This window comes from Dipodomys ordii, unplaced genomic scaffold, assembly GCF_000151885.1.
Source record: "Dipodomys ordii isolate 6190 unplaced genomic scaffold, Dord_2.0 Scaffold25, whole genome shotgun sequence".
NCBI classification, from domain to species: Eukaryota; Metazoa; Chordata; class Mammalia; order Rodentia; family Heteromyidae; genus Dipodomys; species Dipodomys ordii.
This window is the reverse complement of record NW_012267241.1, coordinates 4141527-4160897: the sequence shown is the minus strand read 5'-3', so window position 1 is coordinate 4160897 and position 19371 is coordinate 4141527.

Sequence of the window (19371 nt, the reverse complement as noted above, 5' to 3'; positions counted from 1 at the left end):
AGGAAGAAAGAAAGAAAGAAAGAAAGAAAGAAAGAAAGAAAGAAAGAAAGAAAGAAAGAAAGAAAGAAAGAAAGGAAGGAAGGAAGGAAGAAAGAAAGAAGAGGGAAGAAAGAGGGTGACAGGCAGAGTATGAAGAAAGGAAGGAAAAAGGAAAAGTTAAAGAAACTTTATAGAAAGAAATAAAGAGATGAGTTTTCATGAGGTAAATAAACAGGTAAAGCTCCCCAAAAGAGTAAGACTTAAGCCTTAAGTGAAAATGTTGGGAAATAAAATGTTTCCTATAAAATAATGACTTATCTATGAAATAATTGTCTCCTGATTAGACCAGAAGTGAGGAGCACAGATGCAGACCTCTTTTATTTAAAGCATCCTGATGATTTAGCTACTGTCAGTGAACAGATAAATTATACCACCACTTATCCCAATCTCTCAGTGGCTTTCAATACTGCAGAAAGGACAGTTTTACTATAGGCAAATTAATCCACTTCTTTTTTAAAAATAATAGATTTCTATTGATGTATTTAAAGTGTCTGTCAATTCCTGTGCAAACTGCCAAGTCATGTGTTAAATTTAAAAAGAGAGCTGAACGCTTAAAACTCATCAGACTGTAATAGATGAGCTTAGACTTGTAGAAAGAAAGAAAAATGAATGGATACAATGTACTAGAACAAAATTAACTACATTCCTCCTCCCCAATTCTGTAAAATCTGGAGGATGATTGTTAGATGTCATCCCAGAGAAAAATGTTTTCTAGACTTCATCTCCAAAACAACTGGCAAAAGACAGGACTGAAAGTGTGACTCAAATGATATAGTGCCAGTCTAGCAAGCACAAGACTGAGTTTAAACCCCATACTACAATCTGTGTTTTCCTCCAAAACTAAACTTGATGAATAGTGTTTAAGGAATTATGAGGGGGAAATAACTACTGTTTTTTAAAAGCTTAAAGCAACACAAGTCACATATTTGTTTGAGGAATTATCTTTGTAGAACATTAACAGGGATTACATAAAAAAATCAAAATTCACTAGAAACCCCTTCTGTAGAGAGAAACATTTGAGATTTTTGCTGAAAGGTTTTTCAAGATCCTTATCATGAGAATTTATTAAGAGAAAGATTCAGCAGGCAGCATTTCATAAAGACCTTTGATCTGATGCTTTAATAATCCAGCAAGATATGACCCATAGAATTCCTGTGGGAAACAGGTCATGGGCATTAAGGAGGTCCCTGGCACAGAGGTATGGAGCATGTATCTCCTTGGAACAGCCCAATGAGGGGAATTCTCAGCTGGGTAGAAAAGAGAACTTGAGAGCTAGTGAAAAGAAAAAAATGAAAAATAAACTAATCCTCAAAAACAGAAGAAGATATTTAGAAATATGTAGAACATAAAAGGTGTCCTGCAGGAAGAAGTAGGCTAGTGAAAGGAGTGTAGAATTACTTTATGATTCTTTTCTAAAAGAACACTTGAAAAGCTGAGATTGAGAATGAGGAGATTTAAACAATAGAGCTAAATAATCCATGAAGAAATAAATGCAAAATGATAAAAAAAATAGCATAATATGCTCATAAGAATGAGAGATAATGATGTAATTGTTGTCAGGGGTCAGAAAAGGAAGAATTAAGGTTAAATGGATGAGTCAGAAATATCACTAATCTCAGTCCAACAGAGAGAATCATATCTTCCTGCTTATCTATCTGTGTTCAAATTCACTGCTGTGTTTCTCTGTGTGGTTCCTCTGCATGGTTCCTCCATGTTTGAAGATCTGCACTCAATGGTATACATCAGATTTCTGGCCATTTTTCCAAACAGATCATCCTGGCGGTTCCACGTTGGGAACTGATCTTTTCCAGATATCAGTCCTGGAGCCTCTTGCTTTGTCATCCTCTCTTGACCCTAGTGCCTTGTTATTCACTTGAACCTCGTTCTTTGTTAATGTCACCCTATCACCATAAGCCTAACAGGTGTCCCTCAATATTTTCTCTTTCACTTTCTCCATATTTAACCATATACAGAGTATGGCTGTACATTCACGTATGATATGGGCTAGATTCCCATGTGGGCTTAATGAGAGGTAGGCTCTTCATGCAAATGAAAGAAATGTCTGTGTTCTTTTCCAGGCTCAAAACAAAGATAAGAAGAGAGTAGAGAACACCATGAATTGTGGGATCTTAGTATAAGAGGAATTGTGGAATCCCAAACTCTGAGCGTTACTGTGTCACAGGTGATACTAAATGCATGAAGAAAGTACATTGCGAGTTACAAGAACAGAAAAGGACATGCCCAGCCTACAAGCAGTCCAATTTTAAAGCACTCCCCTGGTGAAAAGAAAGCATCACCTATGGCTCATATTTAAGCTCAGAATTGAAAACAATTAAGTGATTAGTCTGATCCAAACCTTTTAGTATTTATGATTCTAATCTGCAAGTACTTATTCAGCAAGAACTCTGCCAAGCAATTGTGATATAATGCTAACTGAAACCAAACTCTAAGCACAAATAGCTTATAATCCACTTGCAGAACAAAATATCAGTGAAAGGAAAGTGAAATTTCAAGGTAAGATAATACTTGAATGATTTTATGTGCCTGGGCTTTGGCCAACCGGATTTTAGAGTTTCAGAGCAAGTGGGAAACCAGCTTCACAGACATGGGCTATGAGGACATTGCCTCCTTCCCACCCCCGTTCCTACCCTTGTTCATGTGGCCCTGTTCTGTCCATTCATTTACAAAAAAAAATGCACTAAAGCCAGGTGCCAGTGGCTTATGCCTGTAATCCTAGTTATTCAAGAGACTCCTGCTTATAATCCTAGCTACTCAGGAGGCTGATATCTGAGGATTATGGTTCAAAGTCAGCCCAAGCAAGAAAGTCCTCGAAACTGTTATCTCCAATAAACCACTCAGAAAACCGGAAGTGGTGCTGTGGCTCAAGTATTACAGCACTAGCTTGAGCTGAAGAGCAGAGGGACAGCGTTCAGGCCCAGAGTTCAAGCCCCATGACCGACCCCCCACACACAAAAAAAATAAATGCACTAAGCAATGAAATGCTTAGGCTCAAATGAAAGTGTAGCAGGGCATATCAAACTTTTTCTTCTCACAACTTTTCTTATGATTAGGCTTGTGTTATAGAAATGTAAATGTCAAGAGTACCTTCCCTTGAGAAATGTAACTATCAAGAATATGAGATGTTACTTTTACATTTTCCAGAAGCCAAGTGATATAAGGCTTGTTGACACACTGGATATTTGAATCCATAAATTAGTAGAAGAAAAATTCAGTGTAGTCTGAGAGTAGTGGGAGCAAATTGGATCTGAGTTTTGCTATTCTTTCCATTTTTCTCTACCTTTGGTCTCCTACACTGTGAGGAAGTCTTCTGGGTCACCCCTTTTGAGAACAAAGTCATTGAACTGCATCTGGATACTGACGGTGGCTAGTGAGATACTATTGCATTTCTACTCAATGTCTGGGCTCATAAGGTGGGGAAGATGGACCAAAGAACTGATTTTGGCCATAGAAAACCCCAATATATACAGAGGAAACATTGTTCACTTCAACTCTCCTAGAAGGAATTGAGAAAACTATAACCCTTGTTCCCCTTGCCTGTCTTTTTTTTTCCTCATGGATTTTGAGCACACTTTTCACTTTTGCCCTCCACTCAGGTAAAGGCTTGGCAACTCTGCTGCCCTCTGCCAACTCTTCACTTTGATTTGAAGCCAGGGAGCAGACATTATAAGGACGTGTAAAAACAGAGCGTGGCACATTAGCATTTCCAGTCTACCACATGGAGAATCTCGGCATTTTCAATATATATTTAAAATAACCAAGCAAGACAAGCTGCCTGCCTTCCCTCAGAATTGCCAACGTATGCTGCGAGATCTCCTGCATTTTGCATTGTGTCAGTCTGTGTCAGAGGTTTCAGGAAAGGTAATATAGAAGATGAATGAAAGTCTATCATTGCACTGCCAAGATGAAAAAGTGACAGCTCATAATGAAAAGAAAAATAGTTTCCATTTTGGGCCTCTGTAAGTAAGAAAGTGACAGAGTCTTGGGAACTGTGAGCCTGAAAAATGGTCCCTTTGACAGACAGGCCTGTACGTGAGAGGACCCCGGATATAATGCCACCTATAATAGAGGGAATAATGATTATTTTAGGCATTGCATGATTTTGAATAAATCCTTGACTACTCCCCCAGAAAATGGAGTTGAAAGGAATCCAGGAAGAGTGGTAGGTTTAATTTAAGGAATATATGACCACAAGTTTTTTTTCCCCCTTTTTAGCCTAAGTTGGTTAAATTTATTTCTGTCAGAATTGACTAAAAGCCAATAATATTAATAATGGGTTTTTTTTTACCTCTGCTGTGATAAAAAAATGTCATTCTAAAACCTGTGGCGAGGTTTTGTTTCTTAGTGATCAGATGTTTTAGAATTAAGTTCCATGTTGATGATCATAATTCATTCAGAGTTTGAAAACTAATTGGACTCACCTAAGTACCAGCATAGATCATAGTGTAACATACTGATACATTTTTTAGGAATTTAATCTCAACTTTCAAGATGTGTGAAATTGTCTGAGAAATCCATTTTTCTTTAGTAGTTTATATTGCTTGGATAGAGGCTCAGCTATTAGTCCACTTATAATAAAACAATAACTTAATCTACATGATTTTTTTATCTCCCTGGACACAGGAACAAGAAATGCATTCCCAACTCATTTAACAAACACCAGGTCAGTCAATCTTTCCGTGTGCTTTTGCTCTACTGAGAGCACATGCTATTGCATCGATTTTCTTAAATGAGGCTCTACAAAATCTATTTTGGAAATGGGGCTCCCAGAGTTTCCATTCTCTTGGTTTCAATCATAAACTAAAAGAAATAAATGATCACTAAGAGAGGTGATTGCTACCCATTGACAGATCAAGAGTGAAGCCTGAGGGAGAATATGAATTTATTTATCAGAGTCAGAACAAGGAGAGATGGTAAAGATCCCCAACCTGGATTGTGTTCAGCACTACCGGTGGCAGAGCACTGGACATTCCTTACATACCCTTTTCATTTCAGAGCAGATGTATCAAATGACCTGATTCCAAGTCGCTAACAATCCCCACCCCTGAGCCCCAACAGGGGTACTATGTTCTTGCCAGACCTAGTGAAAATACAGGGAGGAGCTATCCTTGTTTCAAAGTGATTGTGTATCTATCTAATGGCCATTTGCTCTCACTGGAATGACCTCTTGGCAACCTTCCCCCCAAAAGAAAGTTGAAAAAAAGGAGCTCCACCAGCAGCTTGTTCCTCAGTTTTCTCCCAGGACACTGTACTCCACAGAACTCATGAGGAGTGAGACATTGACCACTTATCCACAGGTGGCCCACGGCAATGAAAAAGTAAACAATACTTTAGGAAGAGTTATTCTGCATCTAGCGCAGCCTCTGACGGTTCTTGTGAACAATTCTTACATTTTCTGAACTTCATTTGTAGAGCTATGTTGTCTCTGGTCCAATTGTGAAAATTAAGGGAGTTAACTTACATAAGACTCCCAAAAAAATAGTAGGTATTCAAATAACAAACTTTCCCCAGGGCTCATGGGTGAATTTTACTTACTTTCCTGAATGAATGTCATATAATACATACTCGGGAAGCATTTGACGAGAAGAGAAAGGAAGGAGAGACAAGAAAGGAGCATTTCAACTTATTTTGCAATGGGAATTTTGGACAGGGTAACGTTGGAGTATATAAATGGGTCCTTGGTTTGTTAAATTTTTATTTTTAAGCACACCATATCTCCAAGTTACAGCAATGCTGAGACACAGTGCTTGGGGCAATTACTTCAATCCACCGTCCCAGGCAATATTCCTAAGCAAACAAACCAAAATAGGAAAGATAATGAATAACACCAAAGAAAGCACATTTTGGTATAGCCAGTCTCAGATAAATAAAGACTAAAATTATCGGTAAGTACCCAGGAGCAGGTCCTGATGCTAATATTTATTAGTCAGGGACAATCTGTCTAACTAAGTGCAGGCAGCTTCCGCTCTCAAAATAAGAAAAAAAGAAAAACAGAACAGACAAAAGGTAATGGGAAAAGATTGTATTAGGCTGCGAACAATACAACTCTGAAAAGATGGTGAAGAGATGCCCTGAGAGATCTTCCATCTCTCACACTCATTCAGCAAGGACAAACAGTACAAAGAGAACCAGCATTTTCTTGAGGTGCTGGGGAAAAGGAAATAATTTCCTGAATGGAGATTACTGCTAATCAAAAAGGAGTGCTTTGTTCACTCCTGGGGGCATTAAAATGCAAGGTACCAGATCTCAATTCTGACCAGGAAAAGAGAACATGAATATTTCTGACATACATGGCATTTCCTGCGTACCCTGTCTTCTTATTTGTTTATTGATATCTGGTCTGTTTGTTGGCTATATCCCTTCCCCATCATGCACTATGTTTTCAGTTGGAATACTTACCACTATAACCAACACACACACACACACACACACACACACACACACACACACAGACCCTCCCATGTTCTCCCATACATGTGTGAGCTACTTTTCCAGTCATCAAAATTCAAATCACCTTCAATATATAACTTAGGCTGAAGTGTTGTTACTCCTTTCTGCATAAAGTTTTCTCAGACACGATAAATTCAGAGTGCCAATTACCTACACACTGATTTGGCAATCACACACACATACACACACACACACAGAAAGGCAGGCAGACACAGAGACAGAGAGAGAGACAGAAAGAGGGAATCTAAGAAATTTAAAACACCATAAGAAAGATTTATGTTCATAGAGAGGTGATGTCAGACTAGAAAGAGGATGGGACTTCCACTGAACCTGAAAGCAAGGATCTTACTTAGATAAGCAACAAGGAGAGGGAAGCAATTTCCTAAGTTTCTACTAGAGCATTCTGCCCACAGACAGGGGAATTTCCTCTTGTTGATTCAATCAAGATAGACCTCATATTTAGCAGCCTTTTGGTGTGATGAATCATACATACCAGGTGGAGGCTTTCAAAATTCATATGGAATATCCAAAGCTTCACTTGTGACTGACTGTCACTGCAGCCTTAATCAAATGTGTAGATCTGTGTTCATCTCGAATTTTATGCCTAGCTGATGGCTTAAATAATAAGATAGAAAGATTTAAACTTGAACGTTGAAAATCCAAATTGTGACGATTGTGCAGATCTTCCAGTTGTTAATTTGTCACTTCTCAGCAAAACCACCTTTTTAAAAGTTTTCGTTTGTGATAGGGCAGGAGGGACACTGAAAGGGACTTTGTTGCCTTGTCATCTGGGCAGAGGGCAGTATCAAGGACTGCCCTCTAAGTTCCCAAGTTCTTTTTCTTGGTCACATATTTTTTTTCAATTTATTACCCCTTACATCCTGCTTTTATGCCTTTTCAGGAGTTTCTTCATATTATGTTTTCCTTGTTCACAATGCTAATAGGGTTCACTGTCTCCTGATTAGACCCTGATCAATAAGAAGGACTTGTTTTTCCACAGGGAGAGCATCTTCTTTTAATCTGTAAGATAGAGATAAATGTAGAGGGAGTAGTGGAGTCAGAGGTGGAGAGTGCGAGGAGACCTAGAGTGATAGCAAGAGAGGGAGAGGGAGACTTAGCCATTAGTCTAATCTTCTAAACTCCTTGGGCATTTTATTAGCTTTCACTTTTCATTCTTGCTGTGTGATCTATTCACTTGTTTCCTTATTTTCCTTTTCTTTTCTTTGTTTAATTCCAGTGTCTTACTGATGTACTTGTGCCAACTAATTTCTGGCTAACCTCAACCAAGGAGGGGAAATGGCTGAAGAAATTGGAAGGAGGGTGAACACCCACCGGTTCCCTTCATGGAATCCATTTGAGCATCACTTCATCTCTCTGGGGATAGCCTCTATGTAGGTCCAGTGCACTCCAGGCACCCTGAGCCATGGCCTCTGCTCACACCACATTTTCTTTGGGTCCCTGTAGTCCTAGGAGAAGTAGCATTATTAACATCTGGCTCTGTATTTTAATCAACACCTTGTTAAGTACTTGTCTAAAATAAATTCCCAGTATTGAACTACCTGGTAGAAGCTGTTTTCCTAATTGGCCTGGGACTGATATATCTGCCGAGGTTACTCTCACATAATATCTATGATAATAAATATTCTCTAATGCTGTCAAATGTATTCTACTTCTTACCTCACTTTCCTAGACACGATTGAGGCTACTCGAAAGTTATGTAACAATTCCTGTTTTCTTCTTTCTGAATCATTTTAGTGATTATCATAAAAGTAATTATATTGTAAAGCAAATCGGGATTTCTTCACAATTTGTTTTATCTTCGCAGAAACACCACATGCTCAAGGACCAAACAATTAAAAGCCCTCCTTTGATTCAATGTATTTTTTCCCTCACATGTCTAGAAATTAAGACAAACACATTCCTTCTTCTTTGACTTATGAATCTCTGGTCTAAACCCTCCCTTTAGCATATAAATAAATGAGAAGTAAGGGAGGATGAGCAACAGGAAGAGAAAAAGGGGAAAGACAGAAACTACAACTGAATGCTCTTCTTATAAGATTTCCCTCTAAGGTTCACAATTCACATATTTGCTATAATTGCATTTTTCTTTGCTTTCTCTATATTTTTGTGCCAGTTTTGGGATTTGAACTTATGGCCTGGGTACTATCTCTTAGCCTTTTCTACTAAAGGCTGACACTATAATTTGAACCACTGCTCTACTTCCAACATTTTGCTGGTTAACTGGAGATAAGAGTCTCATGCACTTTTCTGTCTAGGCTGGCTTTGACTGGGATCTTGAAAGCTGGGATTTCCAAGTAGCTAGAGATACTTTTTTATCCCCTTGGTGCTAGTCTTAGGGCTTGAACTCAAGGCCTGAGTGTTGTCCCTGAGTTTCTTTGATCAAGGCTAGCACTGTACAACAGCTCCACTTCAGGCTTTTTGTTTGTTAATTAAAAATAAGAGTCTTGCTGACTTTCTTGCCCAAGATTGCTTTGAACACTGATCCTCAGAACTCAGCCTCCTGAGTAAATAGGATTACAGGTTTGAGCTACCAGCACCTGACAGAGCTGGAGATTTGATATAATTTTCATCCCCAGGTAAAATTCAGATAATATAATATAATCCAGGAAGTTCAATATCTTACCCCAAGTCACGGATATGCCAGTGCGGTAGACCTGGGGTGTGAATGAAGGTTTGCCCATACTTAAGACCCTATTGATATGCTATAATAGAAATGGGGAGGGAGAAAGCCTGGTATCTGAGATAGAAAGACATACTCAAGACATCAGCAGCCCATTGTAAGCTACCAATAAGGCCCATAGAAATTTTAAAACAATGCTATCTAGAAGGCGGAGTCCTGAGGGGAAGAGGAAAGGTCAAGAACAACCTTCCTACTTCTACCTTTCAGAGAGAGAGGAAGCACACAGTTAACAGTTGTAGAGAAAACAGGTTGGAAGAGAGAAATGGCCTCATGTGAGAAATGAGCTTGAACTTCACAATGGCATCCACAAGGCCAAAATGTCTTTTTAGCATATGCCATCCCCCTAATAGGCAGGTAATTGCTTTGGTACCCTGGCAGAGAAAGACTTCAGTTTGGGGTACCTTATTAAGATGTTGTCAGACCCAGGAGAGTTCAGAGAGGAGCAGGGAGATGATTACAGGGGCTGGAGGGGTTGATTTATGAGGCAAGATGCAAAGACTGGTGCTGTTACCGCTTGGATAAATGATAGCTAAGGGAGGCATAATGATATCTATAAATATTTGTAGGGCGGAAGTGGTGAGAAGAGAAGGGATCCATGTGCTGCTGATGGAATACAATACCCTCCGTTTCCCTTTGCTGAACTGCCAGGAACAACTTCCTGACAGCAGTGTCATCCGAACCGCAGAAAAATCAGCCACAGGAGAGAGGATGAAAGTGACAGCCCAGGATGGCAGAGGACCGGGCTCTCAGATGAACCACTGGGGATGTGAGAGCGCGTCTTCAGCCGTGACTCAGGAGGCCCTGGTAGCAACTGGAGCCACTTCAGGGTACAGAGCTTCGGTTTCCTCTTCACCTGTCCCTTTGCATGAGTCTGAGTCTCAGCTTCATTCCCTGTGCCTTTGTACCAGCTTTGTCCCAGTCTCAGTCTACCTGCTCTGTGTCTATAATTAACGATGCCTCTTATAGACAAGGTTCTGGGCTAAAAGTGTAGGCCTTAAAAAAAAAAGACAAGAAGACAATTGTCTTCTAGGGGAGAGTTAACTCGGAATTCAGCCAAGCAAACACATAAGTAAACAGTGTCATGAGAGCAATGATAGATGGAGCGCCCAGGTATGCTGGGAGTAAGGACAGGAAGCTACTGATACAGATTGGAGGACTGTCCTGAAATATGACAGAACCAAAATGCTGCAGAGCCATGGCAGGAAGAAATCTCCCCACCTTTCATATTTAGGAAAATGAAAGAATGACCTTCCTACTACCTGGCATTAAAAAAGTAGTTTTGGAGGAGTTTGTTTTTTTTTTTCTTGCTCGACTTGCTTGCTTGGTGAATGATCTACCATTTGAGTCACACCTCAAATCCTGCTTCTTTGCTGGTTACTTTGGAGATAAAGTTCCTTGAAATGTTCTGCCTGGGCTGCCTTTGAATCTATGTTATGGGATCTAAGCCAAATATAAGTTATCAGTACCTGCTTATTCTCTAACTTCAGACAAGACCTGCTATTCATTCTTTTCACAAAATTCATTGATGCTTTCCCAGTTTCTCTGGGACAGACTTGAACAGAGGTCTTCTCTTTTTTCCCTACTGAACATTCAAGCATTCATTCTCCAGTTGCCCATTCTTTGTCTCATAACTTAGTAAAGGAACTGAAAAGCTATCCCCTTAAAAGCAGACACATTGTCTGAACTTTTCTGATGGCAAATCAGTCTATCTGTACTTGTCTACTACTTTCTATAAATGTCCAAGGTGACACCACCTTTCCAAGAACTCCATTTTTCAGGTCTGAAGTGTCCTCTCTATGGAAGTACCCTGAATGAAATTGTTTCCTTACTTCTCTGAAGAAGAAAGAAGGATGGCCAATAGACACATGAAGAAATGTTCAACATCCCTAGCCATAAAAGAAATGCAAATCAAAACAATATTGAGATATCACCTCACCCCAGTTAGAATGGCAAAAATCAAGAACTCTAACAACAACAGATGCTGGAGGGGATGTGGACAGAAAGGAACCTTACTTCATTGTTCAACCACTTTGGAAAGCAGTATGGAGGTTCCTCAAAACACTTCACATAGAACTCCCCTATGACCCAGCAATCCCACTTTTGGGCATTTACCCAAATGTTTACAAACAAGACCACACTAAAGCTACCAGCACAACTATGTTTATTGCAGCATTATTTACCATAGCTAAGATATGGAACCAACCCAGATGCCCCTCAGTAGATGAATGGATCAAGAAAATGTGGTATATATACACAATGGAATTCTATGCCTCCATCAGAAAGAATGACATTGCCCCATTTGTTAGGAAATGGAAAAACTTGGAAAAAATTATATTAAGTGAAGTAAGCCAGGCCCAAAGAAACATAGGTCCCATGGTTTCCCTTATTTGCAATATCTAGTATATGTATGAGTCAAGGGGAAAAGGCCAGATAATGTGATGTCAGGAAAATGAACCCTTAGATATGTATTTTAATGTTTTTTTCTTTCATGCATGTGTTTCTAATGCATTTATAAGATTATCTCTTTGTTGCTTTGTATGTCCCTCCCCCACAGTATAACCCCTGCTTTCACTATATTTGATGTCAGTATAACTTGTGGAGGAGATGGGGAAAAACCAGTTGTTTAAGGATACAGGTAGACCTGTTGCAACAATGAGAAGTACAAGTTCTCATGTCCAAAACGAGCTTTACAACGTAGGTGCGGGGAGGAGGGGAAGGAGAAGGATTGGGATTGGTGGGGAGGGGGGAGGCTGGGAAGGGATGTGAAGGGTAAACCAAAGGAGGAGGCTGCAATGCTTGGTAAGAAATGTACGCATTATCCTGCCCATGTAATTGTAACCCTTCTGTACAGTATGTTCACAAATAAAATAAAATTAAATTAAAAAAAGAAATTTTTTCCTTATGTGTAAGCACTTCCCCCAGCAATAGTGGGGTTTGAACTTAGGGTCTTATGCTTCCCAAGCAAGCCCTCTACCATTTGAATCATGCCTCTAGCCCTTAGCCTTGTTTATTTTGTGTACAGGGTCTTGCATTTAAGCCTAAGCAAGCCTTCACTGCTGTTCTCCTATATCCTGTGTAGATGGGATGAAAGGTCCAGGCCCAGGTTTTGAAATGAGTGAGATGGGCTCAGGAATGTTTTATGCAAGCTTGCCTTAAATTGCAATCTTTATGATTCCCAGCTTTTTAGTAGCTAGGATTATAGAAATAAGTTGTTGACGGTACGGTACCTAAACTGGCAGAAGAATTTTAAAGTATAAATTGCAAGAGAAGAAACAGAAAAAAGAGGCATATGGGGAAGAGTTTCATGGAGAGAAAAATGCCAATATAAAAGTCAGAAGGGACAGGACAGGCCTCAGAGGCCCATGCCTATAATTACTAGCTATTCAGGAGGCTGCAATCTGAGGATCACAGTGCTTAGCCAGCCTGGGGAGGAAAGGCTATAAGACACTTCTCTCTAATGAAACATGGAAAAAGCCAGAAGTGGAGCAGTTGCTCAAGTGATAGAGTGCTAGCCTTGAACAAAAAGAGCCCAAGGACAGTGCCCAAGTGCAGAGTTCAAACACCAGGACCAGAAAAAAAAATTCAGGAGGTCAGTTACAGATTATATTTGTAAAATTAGCATGGCCAGAGGGCCATGTTTGTTTAAGAGGTGAGAAATTAGAGTGAAAATCTACCATTTATTACATAACATAACCTTAACCTGACTTAGTTTCCTTCCTATGGAAATGGAGGAAAAATTGTAACTTCTTTATGTTCAATAATTGAGGGGTGCTCTTTGGGTATTTTGCAGCATGGGGTACATAAATAAGAAATAAGAATTTAAGTCAGTGATGAATGGATGTCTCCATGTCTCCTCCCATAGTACCTGTAACATCACAGACATTTCTGTTTCCATAGTGCAATCAAAGCCATCATCACTTGATCTTGATGATCTCAGTGTGTACTGGTGAGAGGAATGTACCACTGTGGTATCCATGAGAAGCTTAGCAGGGCTGAGCTGGTGAACAGACTACCAGGGCTTACACTGGACACCATGGTCACGGTTAGGCCTGACTCTGAGTGAAGCCCCGTGGCCAGCCCATCCTACTACCACATGCAGCAACTGCAGGAGTATGGCTAGAAAGAATAAAAATACATTTCCCAAGCCAACTACATTCAATGAAACACATTTTCATATGTTTAATGGAACCAAAATTTTTATTTTAACCAATATTTAAGAGCATTATGGAGGGAACGGAAATCTGGCAAAGAGAGATAACAGCTATAGAAATCATATTACTTTTATCATAAGATTAGGACACTATTTTCTCCTCCCCCAAGTCTCCTCCCTCCTCCTTTGAACCCAGAAAAACAAGTGATAATAGATGGAAAGTCCCATCATACAAGGTTCCATCTCTTCAACCCTTTCTTCATTACACATGTGCACCAGAGATCCCATTATTTAATTCTACTATGTTGTTTTTTTTTTTTTCCTCAGCCTGGCTCTGGGAGCTCCAGATTCTTGGCCTCACAGACAGAAGCATAAGCCAAAGCAATAAAGGAGACAATTCTTTATTATCCCTGGAAGCTACTCACTGACCATGAGAGAACTGTGGTTAGGTCTGTGAATGTTTCTTTATAGATTCAGAAAAAAATCTTGAAGTTTTGGGTTTAATGTCTCTATCAGTTTAATCTATTCTGGGGTCTTCCTGTTCTCTACTTTTGCTAGAGGCTGGGGTGGGGAGGGAAGGAAGGGAGGGAGGGGGAGAGGTTCTACAAATATAATCTTTTAGAAGGACTAGGTTAAAGCTCAATAAAACCAATACCAGGAAATGGGTACAACCAAGAGGGAAGGTGGGACCAAGGAAAGAAGGTGGGGGAGAATGCAGATAAGAATTTGTTGTACTGTATGAACCATAAAACTAAGAACATTAAAGGAAGGTGTGGATCAAATGGGGATAAGAATGTGGAAAGAGGGGACACTGATCAAGATGCTTTTTTTTCATAAACTGCATCATTATATGGCACCTCTTTTGTTCAAGTACTTAAAGAAAATAAAATAAATTTTAAATGAAAAACAAAAAGAGATTCTAGGGGTTGTAACTCAGTGGTTAAATGCCCTAGCTACCATGCACAAAGCCCTGACTTCAATACCCAGTACCAACCTCAGCAACCAATCAATCAAAATAAAGCCTATTTAGAAGAAGATATTCTAAACGATACACTGAGACAACAGATGTAGAGGGATAATGAGTCTTTGAAACAAGGATGCTCTTCCCTAAGTGTTCTTCTTTATTAAAAACTTCCTCTCCTTCTGTCCTTTTCTGCCATCTCTGTCTAAAATGTTCATTTTCTTGAGAGGTAAAAATTGAGAGGAATGGTTGGGTGGGAAAGATGGAAAAGAGTAATGAAGAGGATGATGTTGATCAAGATGTATTATAATCATAAAGTAGCATGGTGAATTGAAACACCTTTGTACAATTACTTAAAGTTAAATAAATACATAAATACATACAACAACTCAACTCTGTCTGTAAGTCAGTCCTCAAATCTTCACGGCAACCTTACCAAGCTTTACAAATGTGCTAATTTAACCTATCTGAGCTGCTATTTCTCTTCTGTAGAAGTACTCTTAAAGTCTTTCTAGCTTCTCCATATATAAATTAAAATTCCACAAGTTTTCATATACCCTCCATTCACTGGTCTTAGAACCAAGTAGAAGTTTTTATTTCACCACTAACAAACTGATAAAACTGTGAACATTAATGCCCATTTCTGTTAGTAGAACTGCCTTTGTAAATTGCAGACTCTAAGATAAACCATGAAGTTAGATTTCTAAATAGTGTTTGATATTTTTATAGCATCATTTGCTAAGCTTCCATGCAGCTGGCCAAATGCACTGGGATGACCATTCTCCTGGACATTGTGGAGCACAGTAAATATGGAGCAGAATTGGAAAAGTCCAGACAAATCCTGTGAGAGTAGTCTCTGGTTTATAGCAAAATCAAGGTGAAAATTCCCTGTGGCAATGACGGACAAGGACAGACACAAGGTTAACTTAGCATAGATTAGATAATACATTCTTCTTTCCCTACCTACTGCCCTCATCTTGGACTCTGTACCAGTGAGTTTCAATCAGGAAATAGAGATAAGAAACATACACCTCTGGTTCAGACAGCTGCAGGAAAACGGCCTTCCTTCTCTTCATCTTTACTCTAATGCTGAAATCTATGGCACTTGGAACTTGTGAGTGCATCACAGATGCTGAGCAGGTGAGCTTTAAAAAATGGGGTTCCATCTGAATAATCTGTCAAGCTACAGACGACAAAAAAAACTATTTCTGACTTCAGCCGGAATGAGTGATGACTTTGATAACAAATTAAAACAAGCTTGGAAATTGGAAATTACCAGAATTAAGCTATCACCAATGAATGACTGAGCTTCCCCCCATCAGTACATTTTCTTCTATATTAGCCATAAACATGAGCTCTTCATTAATAGAAATTGGTTCATTGCTACTGGCCACCAGGGGAATCTGTTGGATGTGTAACACTAACTTCCAACCTGATCAAGAAGACAACTTGTTCTTAATGTGAGTGCTTTCTTGGGAACTTAAAAATTCTTTATGTCCCCTTTGGTTTCTTGCATATAAAGCCAATTGCAATGTTCAACTTTTAAATGTTCAAATATTTTCTCTGTATGGGATGTTTATGGCATCAAATAATTTCTGCATGATTACTGTTTTTAATAACCATCTAATTACCGTATTAATCAGAGATGTCCTTTTGGCTTATAGAAGGCACAAGGGACAGAGATAAGAAACAAAGATAATCCTGTTAGAAACCATTGGCACACAACTTCTCAGCTTCCTATTCAGCAGACACAAAAGTGTAGCTAAGTGGTGGAGTCAATTCACAACAGATAGACAGTAGTCCAGTGTCCGTGATCTGATAACTGATTCTCCAATGGTTCAAGAAGAAATATGTCTTTTTATTTTCCAAATTACTATTTGCAACATTCAATTGTACCAGCCTTTTATATTATAATATTACATATTGAAAAATGTTGCCATTTGGAGGAAATTTTATTCACATTTTTTCCTGTTAGTGCTTTTATCCTGATCTCTACCTGTATATAGTGATCTTATACATCAATGAAGGAGAAGAGTTAGTATTTCAAAGAGGCTGTTAATTCTTTAATACCTGTCCTATCTTTACCAAATTTCCATTTTGTTGCATGACTTTTACCACTATTTAGCTAGCAAGTTTGACTTGTTGTCTTTTTGCTGTTGGAATACTGGTGTTTAAACCCAGGATCTGATGCTTGTGAGGATGGTGCTATACTACTTGAGCCACACTTCCAGTCCCAATTTTTGTTGGTCATTTTAGCATATAGTGAAACTTTCTGTCAAGGTTGTAAAGTCCTCCAGACCTGAGCCTTCTAAGTAGCTTGGATTATATGTCTAGGCCTGTTTTGTCTAAATAACAAAGATAATCTTGCTAGAGCCTCGTTCTCATTTTCCATGGCAGATATAGAAATGTTAATAAAAATCTGTGATAGTTGTACCTCACTCTTCCTGGAAAAAAATCAAGTGTGTGTGTATGAACACACACACACACACACACACACACACACACACACACACATATATATATATATATATATATATATATATATATATATTCTTAGTTTCTGAGGAAATAATGAAAAATAACCAGTGAGAATCTTTTTCAGTCTTGGGTGTTTCATTAGTAGAATTGCACTGATTTTTTTTGCATTTGATGAGATGGTAATTTTCCTGCTTCTCTTTTCATACTGAGCTTGATGGACAGGCCCTTCTTTAATGTACAAATAATCTTTATGACCCTTGTAAGCAGGTCTGATGGTACTCAGCTGAGTAATGTACCAGAACTGAAATTTCCATCTACTTGATGTTTTGCACAGAGGTTTGATGAAGTCTCTGTCACCTGCTATTAACTTAATATCAAGTCTTAATAGGGTCCCTTTCTCACCATCTCCACGCTGTTGGGGTCCAAATTAATTACTAAGTAAAAATTCTGCCACATAAATCCTCTCTCTTCCCAGGGAGGTTAAAAAAAAACAACTTTCTAACTTAATTTGAGAGCTTAGAGAGCATCGTGTGGCCGATTTGCCTTCAAGACACGTCTGTGTATCAACGAGAAAACCAGAGATTCCTGCAAAATAGGGCTTACTTCCTCATGCTCAATGCCTATCTATTTTACTTAGCACATTCACAATTATTTTCAAAAATAACTTCATTTTTCACATAGGGCTTGTAGTGCTTAAGGATTTCATGGGAATAACACAATGGTGCCTGAAAATCATTTATTCCATTTTTTAAAAATTTTTATTGTAAAGGTGATGTACAAAGGGGTAACAGTTACAGAAGTCAGGTAATGAGTACATTCCACTTTGAACAGTATCATCCCCTTCATTCTCTCCCAGTTTTTCCTTCCTGACACACTCCCCCAAGTTGTAAAGTCCATTTACAACATAATGTCTAGTGAGTATCACTGCTGAATTGGTTCACCTTTTGTCCCACCATTTTTATGTATATTTTTTATTGTAAGGATACTGTACATAGGGGTTAGTTACATGAGCCAGGTAATGAGTCCATTTTCTATGGAGCACTGTTAACCCCTCCTTTGTTTTTCTTCTACCAGCCATTTCCTCCCCACCTCCCCAAAAGTTGTAAAATTCATTTTCAACATAGTGTCTTGTAGATCTTGTTGTTACAATGGGTCATCCTGTATGCTGCTCTTTTTTAATGTACTATGTGGTGGTTTTTTGTTTTGTTTTGTTTTCTGTCAGTAGTAGGGCTTGAACTCTAGGCTTGGGCGCTCTCCCTGCACTCTTCAGTTCAAGGCGAGTGCTCTACCGCTTGAGCCATAGCACCACTTCCAGTCTTCTAGTGATTTATTGGAGATGAGTCTCATGGACTTTCCTGCTCAGGCTGGCTTTGAACCGTGATCCTCAGATCTCAGCCTCCTGAGTAACTAGGATTACAGGCGATTTTTTTGTTTGTTTCTTTGTATGTTCTTCCCATATGGTATAACCTCTGTAGTCACTGTATTTCATTCCGGTGTCCTGCATCTTGTATATACATTTTTCTAATTGGGGAGAGGAAGGGAAATAACAAAAGGCTGAAATAAGGATACCAGATGTCCCACCATTTTTGTGCTTCTCCTTCCCCTCCCCAAATTAGATAAACATATATACAAGACAAAGATTTCTTTCTCCTTGTGTGCATGAAATCCAAACAAGGGAAAGAAGGAAAGAAGGAAAGAAAGAAAGAAAGAAAGAAAGAAAGAAAGAAAGAAAGAAAGAAAGAAAGAAAGAAAGAATATATATATATATATTATATATACATATACACTCAAACATAAATCAAGCTAAGAGACTGTTAAGGAGTAGAACGGGAGAGAAAGGAAAATGAAAAAGGTTGAATAGCTGTGTAAGACATTGCAAGTATATATGGACTCTGTAGGTGGTGAGTCGAGGGGACTTTTGGGAAAGGATTGTGCTGATGAGGAGGATAAAAGACATTGCATACTGACAAAACTAATGATATGCAGCTATGAAAACAGAACAAGTAAACTTGTTGGAGATACTATTTTTTTTGAGGAAGAGAGGGCAGAGAGTGTGATCAAGTAGATAAACTGTCTTTGAATATATTGTAAACATGTCTGGAAATATAACAATGAGATCTCTTGCCCCCTCTTGCAGCTAATATAAAGCAATAAAAATGAAGAAGCAGTCTAAGCACAGTGAGAGCGAGTATGAGAGGATAAGAAGTGGTTGATCTCTCTTCTGGGAGTGAAGGCAGCATGCCGAGGGTGGCTGGAAGAACATGGGGCAGTGACAGACACAATCAGAACTGAGAAGATGCTGGAGGTTTTGGCAAACGTTTGTAGAGAATTGTAGATAAGTTACAAATTTGTCCTTTCAGATCTCCTAGGACATTAGAATAAAACTGGAGGAAAGACAATATCACAATCTGCAAGTCAGAACTTTGTGGACAGAGAAATAATGACTTAAAAAGCTAAGAGGTGTTTAAAATTCCATTAACACATAATACCATTATCTTTACTTATTAGAGAAGGAAGGAAGGAAGGAAGGAAGGAAGGAAGGAAGGAAGGAAGGAAGGAAGGAAGGAAGGAAGG